The sequence below is a fragment of the Papio anubis genome, chromosome 1, assembly GCF_008728515.1.
Source record: "Papio anubis isolate 15944 chromosome 1, Panubis1.0, whole genome shotgun sequence".
In the NCBI taxonomy this organism is placed as follows: Eukaryota; Metazoa; Chordata; class Mammalia; order Primates; family Cercopithecidae; genus Papio; species Papio anubis.
Genome location: NC_044976.1, coordinates 118677148 through 118695930, shown reverse-complemented (window position 1 = coordinate 118695930; position 18783 = coordinate 118677148). Strand labels below are relative to the sequence as shown.

General features: G+C 46.8%; 2 long non-coding RNA genes, 2 other non-coding genes and 1 pseudogene across 5 annotated transcripts; 2 read left to right on the top strand and 3 right to left on the bottom strand.

Annotated features, from left to right (window-relative positions):
• The first annotated feature begins 3516 nt into the window (after positions 1-3516).
• On the top strand, positions 3517-4918 carry LOC101012305 (annotated as a pseudogene). The gene has a single exon (XR_004178816.1). The product of XR_004178816.1 is annotated as a lupus La protein-like (transcript).
• A 1442-nt stretch (positions 4919-6360) lies between these two features.
• Positions 6361-13848, top strand: LOC110740760. The gene is made up of 3 exons (XR_002515863.2): positions 6361-9231; positions 9895-11586; positions 13524-13848. It is a non-coding gene; the product is annotated as an uncharacterized LOC110740760 (long non-coding RNA).
• LOC116271847 lies at positions 7353-7510 on the bottom strand. Its single transcript, XR_004180603.1, has one exon. It is a non-coding gene; the product is annotated as a U1 spliceosomal RNA (small nuclear RNA).
• On the bottom strand, positions 12008-13907 carry LOC116270977. Its single transcript, XR_004179258.1, has 3 exons — positions 13823-13907; positions 13431-13542; positions 12008-12399 (listed from the first exon to the last, which is right to left on the bottom strand). It is a non-coding gene; the product is annotated as an uncharacterized LOC116270977 (long non-coding RNA).
• TRNAH-GUG lies at positions 13883-13954 on the bottom strand. The gene has a single exon. It is a non-coding gene; the product is annotated as a tRNA-His (tRNA).
• Between the last annotated feature and the right edge of the window lie 4829 nt (positions 13955-18783).

Here is an 18783-nt window from a genome sequence, read left to right as displayed (position 1 = left end):
CATTGTTGATAACATTAATTATGATAATTTCCAAAGGGCTAATTCAGTTAAAATTGCTCAATAAATCTATGAATAGCTGTTATCTAATTCTGTTATCTTTCTGGTAAGTTAGCACTTAGGAAATGACTTGACATTCGTTGTTTCAACTGAGGAGGAGTAACTGTTAGGATCTCTACTTTCTAGGGACCCCCTTCCTGTGTTTTCTTAGAAAGTCTCTTTTGCCAGTTTTCTTCCTCTCCGTCAGCGTCCCTTTTAAAGTCAATTTTCCCCTATCGAGCACTTTCAGTAGCAACCTATTAGGCACATTCAGCAAAAGTGCAAATCCTGGGCCCACAAGTCAGTCTCCTGATATACTCAGTTTCTTGCTCTGTTTTTCCCCCCTTGTTTTGAAATAAAAGAATAAAACAGCAACTTTCTCTTGGAAAGTGTACAAATCTGTCTCTTTTATGAAACTCCATTTAGTTCGTCATCACTCATGTCCACGGCCATGTCCTCAATTTCCTTCTCCCAGGGATCCACTTCTGCTCAGATTTCCTTAAAACCCTGGGTCGTGTTCATCCTACTCTCCATCCCACTCAACATCTCCTCCTGGAGCCCCTGGGGCTGCCTGCTGTTCATCTGTCAGGCGATGCCCTCAGCTGAGGAATAAGGAGACCCAAGTCCTCAGGAGGAAGGAGGGTCACGTGAGGTAATGAGCAACATCTGGGTCCATGGAGAGGACACATGAAAGATGCTCATTGAGTGTCGGGGGATGCGTAGTCCCTGACACGTGCCCTGATAACTTTGAGTATTTAAACTGATTTCTCTTTTGCTTCTCCATGGATTCCCAGTCAGGACTCACCCTGCTGGCTCCAACACTCTCACCTGCTGGCTTCCCCAGGAGTCCAGAGCACTAACCAGGCTCCAGGCAAGAGGACAGAGTGAATGCCTTTTGTTTCGTTCTCCTTTATGTGGTGACTTCTCCCTGCTGTCTAATAGGGCATTTGTTTCTCACCATGTCTTCTCTCTCTCATTCATCTTATATTTTTGAATTTTTTTCCAGTTTCAATGGACCAGATTATAGTGTTAGTGATTATAATGTTAATTCAACATCCTCCACATCCCTATGTAATACTTTCTTCCAATAGATTTTTATATATAAATATATGCATTTGTGTCATTTGTCATGTACATTATGCATATTTGGCATGTATTTTTAATAAAATGTGTATATATGCTGTATACATATCTGTATGATCATTTCATCAATATCCCATGTTTAGTCTTTCCAATTCTTTTCTCTCATATGTTCATTTAATGTTGATTTTGCTTGATTTTTAGAATCTCCTCCCTCCCAAAACACAGCCTGTATCCAGTGTGACTTCCTTGCCTTTGCCTTGTCTACCTGGAAGCTACTTGTGTTTATTAATCCTAAATTTCTTGAATATGTTTGTCAATTGGGATCACCTTTTCCTCCTGGCAATCTTGTCATTACTGGGTGATGCATGAAAAATCAACAATACAGAAAATACCAAAATGTCTTCCTTGACTTCCCTTTACCCCTCGGACTTTCTTGTTCAAGGCCACTTTCCTTCTCTGATGATCCTCTTGGGTGGAAGAGAAAGTCACAATAAGATCATGGATAACAGTGAACCCTGTTGGGTGTGGTTTCATTTTCAGAGTTGGGTTTAGAGCCTTCCCTCGGAATGAAGAACCCTCCCCAGCTGGAAGGTGAGGATCTTGAAGACTCAGCTGACAACACACGTGGGTATCAAGTCATTGGCCACATTCATGCCTCAAGTGTCCTAAAACCAAAGATGATCAAAAGAAAACTGCCGTTCAGCAAGTGGAGACTGGCATGCAGATTCCCTGGCCTGCAAGCTTAGGCTACGAAGGTAATCACATCTATGGCTTTTAGCTGCACTCGCTCCTTATTTCTGCCTATGATGACAGCTCATTCTCCCACTGCTGTTCTCTTCCCTATTTGTTCTCTCCAGCAGCTGCTGTCACCTCTGTCTGGTCTTACCTCTGTGTCTCATGGGCTGCCACCCTGCCAGGTCCTTCCATTCCCATCTGCTCTTTGCTCTCTGAACTCTGCTCTGTTCCCACTGCTACTGTCTTGGGAGTCCCTCTCACTTCAGAATTTTGTTGGTCTAGATATTGAGAATATTGCTAAATGCCTTAAGGTGTAACCAGGTGTGGAATCAACTTCAGGGAATTAGAGAAAATAAGTCGGGCCATGGTTACAATCCCCACTCTCTGTTTGCTAATTCCATCCATGTAGACTCTTGTTTTTCTTTCTTTCCTGAGCCCCTTGGAAAGAATACTTATGATTATATATATATTTTTTTTGTTGTTGTTGTTTGTTTGTTTTCAGTGCGGAAGGATAGACTGCATGCAGTGGTTATTGTTAGTTTCTACCGCGTTATATCCTGGATGGTATCCCAAGTGTTTTCCTTGTAGTTAGGAGGCTATGAAACAGAAAGTAACACGTTGCTGTCCTTGCCGCCAGAGAAATTCTAAGGGTCAGCCGTAGTGAGATTGTTTAACACAAGTTAACTAGCGCGAGGGCCCCAGAACTCTTTCCTTTCTACGTGGGGCCGCTTTTTTTTTTTCATCGATTACTCGATAGTTGAGACGGAGTCTCGCTCTGTCGCCCAGGCTGGAGTGCAGTGGCCGGATCTCAGCTCACTGCAAGCTCTGCCTCCCGGGTTTACGCCATTCTCCTGCCTCAGCCTCCCGAGTAGCTGGGACTACAGGCGCCTGCCACCTCGCCCGGCTAATTTTTTGTATTTTTTAGTAGAGACGGGGTTTCACCGTGTTAGCCAGGATGGTCTCGATCTCCTGACCTCGTGATCCGCCCGTCTCGGCCTCCCAAAGTGCTGGGATTACAGGCTTGAGCCACCGCGCCCGGCCTGGGGCTGCTTTTAGCAGAGATTGGTCCATGGTCTCCAGTCTCCTGGGTTCTCACGCTCTGTGAAAATCTTCGTGTTTTTCCACAGCCTCTAGAGTTACCGTTAACACAGCCTCTGCTTCTAACTGCAGCACCCACAGGAGTTTGTGGGATTTCTGTGCTGGCCGGGAATGTGTTCTCACCTCACAGAGCCAGGTAGAAACTCTACGCAGTCGGGTGCTGTTCTTTGGGATGAAAGCAGGGTCTTTGGGGCTCTGTGTCCGTCTTGGGTTGTAGACATAACACGCTTACTTTGTGGATGGGAATGGCTCTGAGCCCAGGTGCCCTTGCGCATATTCACAGAGGCCCGCAGGTCAGAACCGCAGTCTCACCTGTCAGCAGAATGCGCTGAGATCTACTCGAATTACTGGAACTATCCAGCAATAAAATGGGACACATTACAACACATGAGATAGTGTGGATAATCTCAAAAACCTCATGCTGAGTGATGAAAAGAGGGCATCCTGTGTGGCGCCATCAAGCTGAATTTCTAGAACAGGTAAAACTAACATATAGTGACAGAAACTACATCATTGATTGCTGGGGTCAGGGGGAGGGTGGGACTGACTGCAAAGCGCATAAAAAGACCTTTTAGAGTAATAGACACGTCATCAAACTTGAAACGGATGCGTTGTACCATAGTCAACTCACACCTTAATCAACTTAATTGTAAAAAGTAATAAGAAAACCACTGCAGGAGTCGTTGCTGTTGCTGTTTGTGAGCCTGTGGCATGGCTCTGTGGGACTGGAACTTTAAAGACAGCCACAATGGCTGAAAATGGTGATAATGAAAAGATGGCTGCCCTGGAGGCCAAAATCTGTCATCAAATTGAATATTATTTTGGAGACTTCAATTTGCCACGGGACAAGCTTTTAAGGGAACAGATAAAACTGGACGAAGGCTGGGTATCTTTGGAGATAATGATAAAATTCAACAGGTTGAACTAACAACAGACTTTAATGTAATTGTGGAAACACTGAGCAAATCCGAGGCAGAACTCATGGAAATTAGTGAATATAAAACTAAAATCAGAAGGTCTCCAAGCAAACCCCTACCTGAAGTGACTGATGAGTACAAAAATGATGTGAAGAAACAGATCTGTTTATATTAAAGGCTTCCAAACTGATGCAACTCTCAATGACACAAAAGAATGGTTAGAAGATAAAGGTCAAGTACTAAATATTCAGATGAGAAGAACATTACATAAAACATTTAAGGGATCAATTTTTGTTGTGTTTGATAGCATTGAATCTACTAAGACGTTTGTAGAGGGCCCTGGCCAGAAGTACAAAGACACAGGCCTGCTAATACTTTTCAAGGATAATTACTTTGCCTAAATAAATAAATAAATAAATGAAGTAAGATAACAAAATAAAGTGGAAGCTAAATTAAGAGCTAAACGAGAGCAAGAAGCAAATCAAAAGTTAGAAGAAGATGCTGAAATGAAATCTCTAGAAAAAAAGATTGGATGCTTGCTGAAGTTTTCAGGTGATTTAGATGATCAGACCTGTAGAGAAGATTTACACATCCTTTTCTCAAATCATGGTGAAATAAAATGGATAGACTTCATCAGAGGACCAAAGAGGGAATAATTCTATTTAAAGAAAAAGCCAAGGAAGCATTGGGTAAAGCCAAAGATGCAAATAATGGTAACCTACAATTATGGAATAAAGAAGTGACTTGGGAAGTACTAGAAGGAAAGATGGAAAAAGAAGCACTGAAGAAAATAACAGTAACCAACAAGAATCCCTAAATATATGGAAGTCAAAAGGTTGCAGATTTAAAGGAAAAGGAAAGGGTAATAAAGCTGCCTATCCTGGGTCTGGTAAAGAAAAAGTTCAGTTTCAGGGCAAGAAAATGAAATTTGCTAATGATGAACATGATGAAAATGGTGCAACTGGACCTATGAAAAGAGCCAGAGAAGAAACAAACAAGAACCTACATCCAAACAACAGAAAAGGGAAAACGGTGCTGAAGACCAGTAGTTTAGTAAACCAATCTTTTATTCATTTTAAATAGGCTTTAAACTACTTTTGTTTATGGGGGCTTTTAAAAGGAAAACCAAATTAGGTTCACTTCAATGTCCACCTGTGAGAAAGGAAAAGTTTTTTTGTGGTTTAACTTGTCTTTTTTTGTTATCTAAATGAGAATTATTTTGAATGTATAGTTCTGTTTGTGTTATTTCAGATGATTCAAATATCAGAAGATTCTTCCACTAAATTGCCTTTGTAATATGAGAATATGTTAGTACAAACTAATAAAATATATAGTATATGAAAAGAGAAAAAAAACCTCCAAATCTTAATGTCTTCTACTTAATTTAGTGTACGTTTAGCCTTAGAAAAGTGTCTATCGGTGATTGAGAGTTCAGGAATTCCTTGATTTCTGTTTCTGTCTCTGTGTCTTCGGTTAAATTCATGCACTATTAAGTGGAATATTTGTAAAATAGAGTCTAAGCTCAATTTTATAAAAGTATATATATACTTACATATTATCTATATAAATTACATATAAGTATATATACTTTTATAAATATAATATATATGACAGACTAACAAGAGAAGAGCATATGTATTTATTTAATGTAAGTTTTACATGACAGGAGTGCCTTCAAAGGAAATGAAGACCCGTGGAAACAGCTAAATCTCAGTTGTTGTTGTTTTTTAACAGTATGTTTTATGAAGAGTGGATACTCATGGAGAAGTATGATAAGACAAAAAAAGTATGACCTAACAGTAAGAAACTGGGGAAAATGTAGCCAGGCCTCTGTGTTCAGGCTCTTCTCTATGTCCCTGTGTCTTCACACTCCAGAATGCACCTTTCCTGTGGGTACAGAGAGGGCACCTCTCACATGAGAGTGTTATGATCGGCTTCAGGGAATAAGGGCAGGGGGAGGGTGACAGTCACCTTCCTGCTTCTGTTGTTTTCTCAAATTCCTTTAGCATAAATATTTCCTCAAATTCCTTTAGTATAAAATATTCAATACCTCATGTATGTAAAAGTGCCATAAATGCTCAATAATTGTCTTCTGTTATTATTTTCATCAGTAACATCATCTGAATCATCAGTATTGTCTATTTTTAACAATGAAAAATGCATAAGGTAACATACCTTACCTTATTTAAAGTTCAGAACAACCAAGGAAATGAGTAACTTGTAGCGGGCGTCAGAAGTTCCGTGGCACAAAAGGAATATAGGCATTCAAGGAACACCAGGATAGAAGAGCCGGAGTAGGAGAGAGAACAAGAGGGATGCAGGAAGCCACCGGATAGCTCGGGTGGAGAGAGGGCGCTCCTGCTCCGCGAGCCTCCCTGCCACGGCAGGCCTCGGGCCACCTTCTTCTAGGAAGACGCACCCTCCTTTCCTCTGGTCTCGGCTAAGACGCTGCAAAGGGCATCGTCCTGGAGCATTTCTCCTCTCCCCCAAGATCCTCCGAAGGAAGGATGGGCAGACGGAAGCTTCACCCCGAAGTGGTCAAGCGCATACAGCTCCAGCTTCCGCGGGAGCATTTCCTGAGCGTCTTTCATGGGTAAGAGTGGGCCCTGCAGGATAATGCCTCCCGTTCCCTGAGGAGCAGTGCGGGAGATGCCCATGTGGCCAGCTCCTGGGCCACGCGACCCAGGCCCTCCAGGAGGAGCGAGGAGTCCTGGGCCCTGAGCCAGCCCCTTGGACCGGCTGTGTCAAGAGAAGCAGCAAGGGAAGGGGTCCCCTCCCGCCTCAGGGTCTCTGTCCTCCTGGTGTTAAGAGACGTGCATCCAACTCCCTCTCCAAGTGCTGGAGAGGAGGCTAGGTCTTTCCCACCGGCTGGGGGCGTTGCTGTTCCAAGGACGGCTGGGGAGGAAGAGGAGGCAGAGGCGGAAGAGGAAGCCAGCTGAGATGTGTGAAGCAGCTCTGGCTACAGCGGGTAGGAAGAGGGAGCGCGGGACCCAGGAGCCTCCGTGCGGAGCCAGGCCTCAGGAGCAGCCGCCTTTTTCCTAGAAGGGGTGCCTCTATCCATCTTGTCTCCAAAGACTGTAGGGAGACCTTCTCGCCCGGTGGGAAAGCGACGTCTCCCATGCTTTCCCACCACGGACCCCTTGTGTCATTTCTCCTGCTAGTGTCGGCCCGCCAGCCTGCGGGGGCTACAGCTGCCGCGGTTCCACGCTTGGTGGACGCTGCCCACCAGCGAGCCAAGAGCCACGCTTGGAGGCGGGAGTCAAAGAGTCGTGTGCAGGCCGGGAGGAGACCCAAGCTCTGGGTCAGGGCTTTTTTGCCAATAGCCAAATTCAGCGTGTTTAGACCGAGAGCTCACATCTGTCTGTTGGAGAACTTCAGTGAGAAAACCAAGGAAGCGCACCCAAGATCCCTAGAAGAGCGGGAAGGGTCTGTGGCGGCGATATCCGCGTCTTCTGTGAGCCAAGGCCTATCCGGAGAGTGAGTGCGCGCGCCCAGCCGCAGGGTAGCGCGAACAGCACCGCAGACGAGAGCCCAGCGTGTGGGGAAATCGCAGGGGTCAGCGCAGCCGAAGTGCGGTGGACTAGCCTAGTCCAGGGAGAACCCCCTTCCTGACCACGGTCTGTCCTCCGCCAGGTAAGGGAAGAGGAGAAACAGTACAGCCTCCTCTCCCTTGGCCGAACGCTCAGGGTCACCACCTTCCCCTCTGCTCGCCAGTCGCCATCCTTCCAAACCACTCTCCGCCAAAGATTCCACCGACAGTCACCCTCCTCCGGACAACCTTTCTTTCAGCAGCGGCTCCCGCCCCGCAGCCACCGCGCCCTCTCACCCCCGCGGTTCTGCCCGCCGCCTCTGCCGAGTCTGTGCACTTCACCTCCCTGGCTCCCGCTCTCCCCCGAGCTTACAGTGGACGCGGGGTTTTTCCAAACCCCTCTTGGGAGTACTGAATGGAAAAGGGGGAGCGTGCGCAAGTGCTTGGTAGAGTGTAGACACTGTGGGATTTGACTGTGGTACCATCGCTTTAACGTCCTAGTGCTGATTTTCACACCTGCCTTCTGCTTAGGGCACCGGCCACAGTTTTCCATTTGTGCCTACTCCACCTGCCGTCTTTGTTGGCTCAGCAAATATCGCCTGCCTTTACCGCTCAGTGTACAAACGGGCGGTCCTGGAGGACCTCACCCGCCGCTCACCCGACTTCCAAACTCGCAGGCATCTCCTCCAGTTGCTTCTTCTGAAGGCCTAAGAAGCACGTTACCTGCGAACGGAGGTGAGGAGGCTCCACTGACCGTCTCGTGTCAGCTGACAACTTGTGGCACGGACAAACGCCACGACTTGCCTCGGCCTCTCTCTTAGTTATTCGCAGCTCAGCCCCATCTGCGCCTCCGGGATGGCGGAGGCGGCAAAGACGGTGGGCTTCTTGGGTGCAGCTCCAGGAGGGCTGGCATCCCTGCACGGCGGTGTACACCCGAGGGAGACGCTCAGTCGCTCTGTAAAGCCGCTTGTGCGGATGACAGACACGGAGGTAAATAAGAGCGCTGCGTCATGAGAGGTGACCCACACCAGGACTTGCCCTCCTTCGCCGGGGTTTGCACCTCACTGCGGAGACTATTCTGTCTCCGGCCCTTGGAGAAGGCCCGCTTACAGCGGCGTAAAGGAAGGTTTCTGCGGGATGGCGGTCAGTGCAAAACGATTTCCTGACTGGTAATCGAACCCGGGACTGCGCCGGTGAAAGCGCTATTCTAGCCACTAGACCACCTGGGAGGCACAGGATGGGGCGTTTTCAACCTTCTCGCCACTGAAGTGACAGTTTCCCTGTGCGCTGGGAAGACTTGGGACTTGGGGTCGCTGGTCGCTCCTGGAGTCCTCTCATAAGGCCGTTTCCTCCCTCCTTTCTCCAAAAGAGGAGCACGCAGGCGACACACCCGGCACTCCGCAAGCCTCACCAAAGCCACGAGTCCCGAGTCCCGGAGCGAGTTGCAGAGTCCGGGCAGAACCTGACCACTGACCTACAGATGTGCCTTTGCGAAGCGGCAGCGCATGGAGAGACCGTAGCGGGTCGCCAGGGCCAGCGCCTCGCACTGGGTAGCCAGGAGCAGGCAGGAGGGAGGAGGCTCCTGGGGTGAGACCGGGGCACCCCGAACATCATAAAGGACTCAGACCTTGGCATCCCCGACATAATAAAGGACTCAGACGGATGCGGAAACCGAGACGGGCTGCTTTCCGTAGGCGTCCAGTCTAGTAGGCATCCCCGTCTTTCCAGTTGGTGGTACAAACTGACGCTTGAGATTTTTCCTCAGAGCCAAGATCGAACTGGTAACCAATTCGTGATTTCCCGTCGGCCAAGTGCGTGGGCATCGATCTACAGGTGAGTTTCTCCACCTTCGCAGAATAGCTATTTCGGGGTGGGGGAGGGCCTCCGGTGGATTGTAAGGTGTTTAGCAGCATCCGTTGCCTCCGCTAACTAGATGGATGCCAGGGGTTAACATTCTCCCTCCCCGCTTCCCCCACTCGTGGCCTAGTGTCTCAGCGGGGATGGGGAAGGTGTGTGAGGGCGAAGTTGCCCCTTGTTGAGTATTGGTGCACCTAGTCCTGCTCTGAGCTTGTGCAGAGGACTTTCCAGATGAAGGCTCAGGGGTCGATCCAGCTGGAGAGCCCCTCCCTCCCCAGCACAGTTGACCTTAGGATTTGAGGCTTTTAACATCTCTGAGTTTCCACCTTTAGGTCTTTCCTTCCGTTCTATCCTCCAAAGCGGCCTCTTCCGAGCCTGTTGACCAGGGCCAGCCAGGTCGAAGGCTGGGTTCGCTCAAGGAGGATCCTCTTGCCCCTCCTGGAACTTCAGGCCTGTCGGTTGGGCCTGCAGAGAAGCCTTAGGGCCCACTTCGTTCGGCATCCTAGGGGGCAGGTGCGCGGTGCGAGGGGGATAGGAGAGTGTGACTGTGGTTCCAGACCCCCTGGCGCTCACCCTCCATCCCCGTGCGCACCCTTCCCACCCTTTCCGGCTCCTGCTGGTCCGCTCGCCCCGAGGTAGGTCTCCGGTCAGCATAAGCTCCCAAGAAGCCAAGGCCCAAAAGGACACGTAGCGGAAACAAGCTGCTCACTTCGGTCCTGTCCGCAAGGGACCCTTTCCTGACCAGAAAGAAAGGCGGCCAGTCCTGTCCCGTTGGGTTAGTGGAAGAGAGATTGAAGGGAAGAGAAGAAAAATCCTGTGAGGTTTCAGGATCTAAAGTCACCATGAAGTCGATCTAACCTCCTCTGAAGGTCCTCCCGGTCCTCCAGTGGCTGGCGAAGGTGAGATGAGTCCCTGTCTCCAGTTTGCCAAAGTGGACAAAGCCTACCACAGTGGGCCCCGAATCAGCTAGTAGGCATCCCCCTCTTTCCAGTTGGTGGTACTCGAGCTTCCCTACCCAGGATTTCCATGGATTCCAAGGGTACAACTGAACACCTTTTCTTGTTCCAACTGCTCTTATTTGAAGTAAGGGCAGATCTGTTGAGAAGCATGTATTCGGTAAGAGTAGAGCAACCGTTGTTGAGACTGTCCCACTCTTCCTCCTCCTCCCTCTTCCTAGAAAAGCACAATGAAAATTAATCCCCAGGACTGGCCTGTTGTACTTTCAATGCACATTTGGCGGAGCCTAAGGGGAGTCTATGAGGTTCCGGGGTGAGTATTTGAAGTATAACACAGTCATTTTTATTTACACGTGCATTCCAAAAACACATTGGACAAATGCATCCAGTTCACCTGTGCCACACTTACAAAGATAGGAAAAGAGGGTCTACACACAAACAAGTGAAAGATGTAATCGAATGGCTTTTAAACATCTGCTGTTTCCACTGAAGGTCTTCTTCTCTGGATACACCCACCAGTGTCTTCTCTTTCTCCAAAATCAGACGTTCAAGTGCCAGACCCTGAAATCAGTTTTCTGGTACCAGCTTATTCTTCCCCATTCTATATCCCTGCCACTCCACTCTCTTCTTTCATATGCAGGAAAGGTCAGCTCTCCCTCAGTTTCTAATTTGCAACATCCCACTCGAAGAACTCAAGGACCAGCATCAAAAATTAGACACCCTCCATGGGACTCCTTCTCTGTCTTAGTTGGAGCTTCCATAACAATGTACCATAAACTGGGTAGCTCATCCACAACAGACATTCCTCACAGTTCTGGAGTTTGGAAGTCTAAGATTAAGGTGCCAGCATGGTAGGGTTATGGTAAGGAACCTCTTCCTGCTTATAGATGCCATCTTCCCATTGCATCTGCAAGTGGCTGAAAGAGGCTGAGAGAGCTCTCTAGTGTCCCTTTTATAGGGGCACTAATCCCACTCAGGAGGACTCCACCTTCTGGATCTAATTACCTCCCAAAGGCCCCTCCTCCTAATTTTAACACTTTCCAGGGGTGGGTGGGGGAAGGTTAGAGTTTCAACCAAGGCATTTTGGGGGGACACAAACATTAGGCCTCCTGTGATCTTTCTAGAAGAATAAGAAATTCTAAATGACCCAAAGCTTTGTACATTTCACAGTTAGAAATAAAGAAAACTTTCCCTAAGATTTTGAAAGGCCTGAAACATGAGTTTCCTTCCAACCAACCCCACCACTAAAATCTGGACTTTGTGCCGAGTGTTGTGAACTTTCTGCATGTTCATCCTCCCTGCAGACAACTGGAGATTTATTCTCATCAGAGGGTAGAAGAGAGGATCCTTGGCCCCAAGGGGGCAATCAGCATAGGTGAGCGAGGACATGTGTCCCACACTGAAATGAGAGGGATGAAGTGACAGCATATCTTGATCTATGTGATGGTTACATGAATTATGACCTATTTCAAAGGTTATTGTGCTGTGTGAAAAAGAACAAAACCAGAGGACTTGCACAACCTGACTTTCAGACTCACTCTAAGCTGTTATAAACAAGGCAGTGTGCAAGCGGCATTGGGAGACACAAGTACATCAACAGACTGACTTGGGAGACCTGAAATTGACCCACAGCTATATAGTCCATAGGTTTTTTGTTTGTTTGTTAATTTTGTTTCGTTTTCTGAGACAAGGTCTCACTCTGCTTCCCAGGCTGAAAGGATCCTCCTGCCTCAGCCTCCCAGGTAGCTCATACTACAGGCACCTTTTAGTAGACATGAGGTTTTGCCATGTTGCCCAGACTGGTCTCCAACTCCTGGGCTCAAGTGACTTACCAGCCTCAGCCTCTCACAGTGCTGGGACTACAGGCATGAGCCACCATGACTGGCCATAGGTTTTCAATAAAAGCAGTTCAATGAGGCAAAAGAAATAGTTTCAATTAATGGACTTTCATATGGGGGGAGAGGGAGACCAAAAAGGTTATTTCTTCCTCACACTACACTCAAAAGTAACTTGAGGCACATTATAGACCAAAACTTAAAAGCTAAAGGTATAAAGCATTTCGAGGATACTTTGTGACTTGTTGGTAGACGAGATTTATTAAACAGGGCACAGAAAAAAACATGTAAAAAGGAAAGACTTGATAAATTCGATTTCATGAACATTAGCCATATCTTCTCATCAGAAGACGCTACATAGAAAATGAAGAAACAAGCCAGCCTCAGATGAGGAGAAAATAGTCACAAAACCTATCTGACCCCCAAACCCTGTAACTATAATGTATAGTGAGATCTTCCTAACTGGAAATTAAAAAAAAAAAAAACCAAATGTGCTAGATGGGTAAAAGACTTGAACAGATACTTTAGAATAAAAGGTACACACATGGTCAACAAAGCACATAAAAGAGTGCTCAATATTATTAGCTATCAGGAAAATGGAAATTAAAACCACATTGAGACACCACTATAACTCCCAGTAGCATGGCTAAATTTATGAGGAGAGGAAATACCCAATCTTGGAGAAGATGAAGAACAACCACAACTCTCACATGTCATTCATTGGTGGAAATGTAAAATGACACTACTACTTTGGGACAAGTTTTGTCAGTTTTTATGAACTTGAACATATCCCACTCTTTGGTATTTGCAATTCTGCACCTAGGTTTTCCCCCAAGAGACATGAAAACAGACACCCTCAATATCTCTTGTGGGAAGAATGTTCAAAGCACGTTTATTCAGAACAGCCAATACCGGTTTATTCAGAATAGCCAATACCGGTTTATTCAGAATAGCCAATACCCAAACACTCATTATAGGGGTAGGGGTGGGGCGGGAATGGCAAACAAACTGTGCTATTTCCCTGCAATGGAATACTACTCAGCAATGAAAGAGGAATGAACATGTGCTGCACTCAGCAATGGATAGAGCCAGAGACATTATGCAGAGAGAAAGAAGCACATAGAACAGAGTAGATGCACTGTGATTTCATCGACATGAAGTTCTAGAAGAAGCAAAGGTAAAGTGAAAACAATCTGGAGAATGATTGTTCACAAATAAGGCAGAGAACAATGACAATGATTTTTATAATTCTAGTGATTACATTATTGATTGAATAGTCAGTAAATCCAGGCATGTCTGACGACAGCAGTGTAAGGCAGAGTTCGGGAAGTGGCCCATCCTTCCATAGAAAAATGCTGAGGCACATAAAATTTAAGATACTTACCCAAGGTCAGGCAAGGGCTGACATAGATTTTCAACACAGAACCTGGGTTCTTGGACATAGATTAGACTGCACCTGTCCACTTTTCTGTTTCAGGTGTCTCTGGGATTCTCAGCTGTACCCGAGGAGAGAGAGAAGGACAGAGAAGGAGACACAGTGAGAGAGGAGTAGGGAAGAAATGGAGGGAGGTACAGGGCCCTTAGGTGTTGAACAGCAGAGAAGTAACTCTTGCCAGTGTGTTTACACTATAGAGAAGTTTTCTGGGGATCCGGACATTAGTAGATGCTAAGCTTGCTGTGGTCAGGAGATGAATTTGATATGCCATAGATTTAGAAATTAAAACGGCACCCTAAAGTTGTTGGAAGAGAATGTTGCAGAATACATTTCTGCCTTACCCTGACGCGCTTGGTTGCGGGGAGCAAAAGGGATCAAGTGACTGCCTGGACGAACAACTTTGCCGTGACTCGGATTCGAACCGAGGTTGCTGCGGCCACAACGCAGAGTACTAACCACTATACGATCACGGCGAGCCACAGGCCAAGCGGCAATGCCTGTGCTTGCTCTAGCAGTTTTGACGTCAATACATTTCGATTATTAGGTGGCTTTGTTCCGAGCCAGCCACAGGGGGTTCACGTGGTTCACGTTTTTCTCCCTTTCATGCCCGCTCTGCTTTTCCCTCCCTTCCTCCCAATCCTAATACGGGACGAAAATAATTCTCATCTCCTCCACTCCAGCCTGGGCCTCCCTGCACCGGCCTCTCTCGGGTGGTCTCTCTGTCCTCATCCGCACCTCCTCTGCTTCTCTCCCGCCTCTCCGTGTTTCTGCTTTTCACCCTTTCTCTCTCCCGCCCCACCGACCAAAGCCGAGTTGAGCTAGTGGAGCCCAAGCAGCGTAGAGTCGGGTGAAGGCGGAGCCAAGAACGGGAAGAGCCATCACTAGAGCCCACGGGCGTTCTGCTTCCTTTGGGAAGTCGCGGACCCGGGCTTTTCCCAGGACGGTGGCTCTGACGCCGGCGAGGGGCAGGATGGGGCGAAGGCCATTCCGCTGCCCTCCTAGCTTCGGAATCATTCAATGCATGGGTTTCAATCGTAGCCGGCAAGATGCACCTCTCCGGTTTTCTAAGGCTTTGGAGCCTGCACAATTGTTCTACAAAAGGCAGTGGCTCCGCCTAGCGTTGGATGGGCGCGTGCTCTGCAAAGTGAGGCCGGAGCGACTTGCTTCCAAGTTCGGAGGTGAGTGGTTCGAACCTGTCCTATGGAGGGTTTCTTCCACTTTAAAAATGCTTGAACCGCTGGCAAGTTTCTTCTATCCAGCACATGCTCCAGCATATGCTCTCATGGAAACGCAGAGTGAGACCAACTTTACCCTCCTCTCTTCGGTGTCTCGCCTACGACATGAGGACCTAAATCAAGGTCCTCCAGGATTCTGGGGTCTCTCTCTCTCTCTCTCTCTCTCTCTCTCTCTCCCCCTCTCCCCCCCCCCCCCTGTCTCCCTCTCCCTCTTTCTCCCTCTCACTCCGTCGTGGCTGGAGTGCAGTGGCGCGATCCCAGCCTCCGACTCTGGTTCAAGCAATTCTCCTATCTCAGCCTCCCAAGTAGCCGGAATTACAGGCACGCGCCACTACCCCCATCTAATTTTTGTATTTTTAGTAGAGATGGGGTTTCACCATGTTGGCCAGGATGGTCTCTAGAGACAGCTGGGCACGGTAGCTCACGCCTGTAATCCCAGCACTTTGGGAGGCCGAGGTGGGTGGATCACAAGATCTGGAGATGGAGACCATCCTGGCTAACACGATGAAATTCCGTCTCTACTAAAAATACAAAAAATTAGTCAGGCGTAGTGGTGGGTACCTGTAGTCCCAGCTACTCGGGAGGCTGAGGCAGGAGAATGAAGTGGACTCGGGAGGCAGAGCTTGCAGTGTGAGTCGAGAGTGCCACTGACTTCACTGCAGCCTGGGCGACAGAGCGAGACTCCATCTCAAAAAAAAAAAAAAGAAAGAAAAAAGTAAGAATGGTATTTCTTAGGTTTTCTTCTAGGATTTTTCTACTTTGAGGTTTCCGTAAGTATTGTTCCATTGCAGGTGACAACCAACCAGAGACTACTCATTACAAGCCAAGAAAGGAAATTTATTGTTGCCAGGAAAAACATCCAACACAAAAAAATTAGCAAAGGAGATTCCTAAGTGTCCCTTTCCATAAAGCATGCGGCATTGTTCTCTGCAGAGTTCAGTAAACATTTTTCTGTAAAGGGCTAGAGAGATATTAAATATTGTAGGCTTCTAAGCCAAGAGGCAAAAACCATGGTATTATGTAGGTGCACATATAACCAATGAGAAAACAAATTTCTATACCATTTTTGTTGATGAGATCCTAAATTAACAATAGTAACTGAGTAAAACCTCTCAGGTGGTAAATGTTCTTTGCATTGAGAGCCTAGATCTGCCCACCTAGGCTCCCTGCTGCAGCCCTCCCTTCCCTCTCCACAGGCCATTTCCTCCCTGCTTCCCTCAGATGAAGAGCTCCATGCAAAAGATGTACTCTTCTGAGAAGCAGTGAAGTGCTCCTGGGGCCCACCAAGGCCACACAAATCAAGGAGTGAGTGACCTCACCCTGGCTTCAGCTCAGAGTTGATTTTGAGATCACTTTTGCAAAACGACATCTGTAGGGAGAGCCCCTGAAACTATTGCTATGGAATAAAAGATGAAATGCTCCTGATTATTATAAATACAAAGTTGCATGCAGGATTGTGTAAAGACAAAGACAATGCCAGGTTGGACTGCCAGAATGAGCCAACAGTGCGTGATGTGTTTTCCCCTGCAGAGAGCCTTTGAAGGGATGAGCAGTCAGTGGGGTTTCACATCACCAAGATTCCTATTCCAGAAAAGCAGATGTTCATAGCTCTGGCAATGGAATGCCACCCCTGTGGAGAGCCTATAAACGGATGCATGGGGGGTGCCTGTCCATATGGAAAAGATAGGGCTATAAATGCCCTCATCTTGCCACGGCTCTTCTAGGCCTCTTTAGGCTTAAGGAATACTCCCTTCTGAGAATTTCTGGTCTAACCGGTTGTCTAGCTTCACAGCCTGTTTCTATGGATTGTTTGTAACCAGCTTTTGCTGCAACTGTTACTGCTGATTAATATCTTGCTAATCATAGGTTATGGAAAGACTGTGTTTCTGTTTTAAGGCTCTGTTAGAAATTACTGATGCATATACTATATTGTAAATTCTTACCTCTGTATACTGTACTTCTGCATACAGATGTTATGTTAAAGAATTACTTCATCCCCATGTGACCATCTCACCTCATAATCAAATGATCCTAAATCCCTCACTAACCTACCCCTGCCCTCACTAAACTTAATAATAAATGCTGGTATACCCAGTGCACTGGCAGCATCATGGGACCAGAAGGCAGTGACCCCCCCTGGACCTAGCTTTCACTATCTTGTGTGTGTCTATTATTTCTCAACCTGCTGATCTGCCTGGGAACAAAGAGAGAGCCCTGTTGCATTGCAGGCTGCTGGCCACATCTCACAATAGACAGCGTGCTGGGAGATGTCATCAGGACAAGGACATAGACATGGCTGTCAAAGGAGGTGAGAGGAGAGATGTCCACGGGGAGAAGTGGCCAAGCACCAACACCTCTGCATCCAACCTCACAAAAGACCCAAAGGGATGCAGAAATGGAGATGGGGGAATGGAAACCTCTCTCAAGCAAGGATTTGAGGCCTGGTACTGATCTCTCCTCTTCCTCCTGCAACATGGTGCACCTGCAGTTTTCTCATGTAAGTTGATGGAAACTCCATCCTTACATATGCTCAGTCCAGAAATCTTAGAGTTTTCTTTGACTGCTGATCTGTCTCTCACACCATATAGCTGATTAGCCAAGAACTCACGTTATCCTGAACTGTCAGGTGTGGACCTTAATCCACACCAAACTTTTCTCCCTAGTTTGGGAACCTTGTCAAGTCATTTCCCCTGATAAGAGGATTTCCTTGAAATTGCATGATTTCAGTCCTTCCTAGATTCATGACTCAAAGAGCACTGTTTTGTTTGCTACCATTTTCCCCTGTTTTTATTTCATACCTGTTTGATCTGCACTCTTTCCTATATGTCATGCAAACCAGCTCAGGTGTGCTTTCCTAATCATGTAATTAGCAATAATAGCAGCCTTGGTAACAACTTATTTCTGGCCGCATCACCAGGCAAATGTCACAGGTTTTAAGAGGTAGACAATCCGAGGATCATCCGTATTGCTTGATGTTATAGACTGAAATATTTCCCTGTGAATTCACATGTTGAAAGCTTAACCCCCAAGTTGACTGTATTTTGAGATAGGGTTTTTAATGTGGTAATTAATGTTAATGAGGTCATACCAGTGGGGCCCTAATCTGGTAGGAATGGTGTCCATATATGAAGAGGAAGGGCACCACAGAATGTCTCTCTTTCTCTGGGCAGGCACAGAGGAAAGACTATGGGAGGACACAGCAAGAAAGTGGCTTTCCGCAAACCAGGAAGAGAGGCCTCCCCAGAAACCAACCCTGCTAGCACATCCAACCTCACAAAAGACTCAAGGAGAACTTCTGGCCTCCAGAACTTTGAGAAAATGTCTATTGTTAAGCCACCCAACCTTTGGTATTTTTCTATGTCAGCCTGAGCTGACTAATACCCTTGGTAGGTGGGCGGCATTCACCTTATTGGGCTACATGATGTGAAGTTAAAGTACCTTTAGCAATAGGCATCATATAATTTCATTGTATAGATATTGTGTCTTTTGCATTGATATTGCCTCTCTTAGTTGTATGTATATTGACGTATGGGGCTAGGATAACAAGACTAGTGAAAATAGGAAAAAAGAAAAGAAAGGTGGGGAAGATATCAAGTTCCATAATTGCATCCTCTTAGAATCTTCTGTTCTTAGAATCTCCTCCACTGGAGGCTGCACCTGTGTACCCTCAAATTCAATCTGAGCACACAATTATTTATACAACCAAGGCAACTTTTCCAATTTTGCCTGTCACTTGCTTGGAGAAACAAGTACTTCATCACCAATTTGAATATTCACTGAGCTAACTGTTTGGAGATTGATAAAAAAATATGGCATCTCCCTGTATTGTTGCCTTCTCCTGGACCAGCAATGCTGTCTGTACTCTGCTGGTCCCCATTTGACCACAAACTGGAGTCCTAGCAAATCTTGGCCTCTTGGGAAGCCTATTTTAAGACAGTCCCTATTTCAAACTTGTTTTAAGACTAGTAGGCTGATTGAGAAGAAGGAGCCTCATTGTAAAAATTTAACTAGAGCTGGCATGAACCTGGGAGGCGGAACTTGCGGTAAGCCTAGATCACACCACTGCA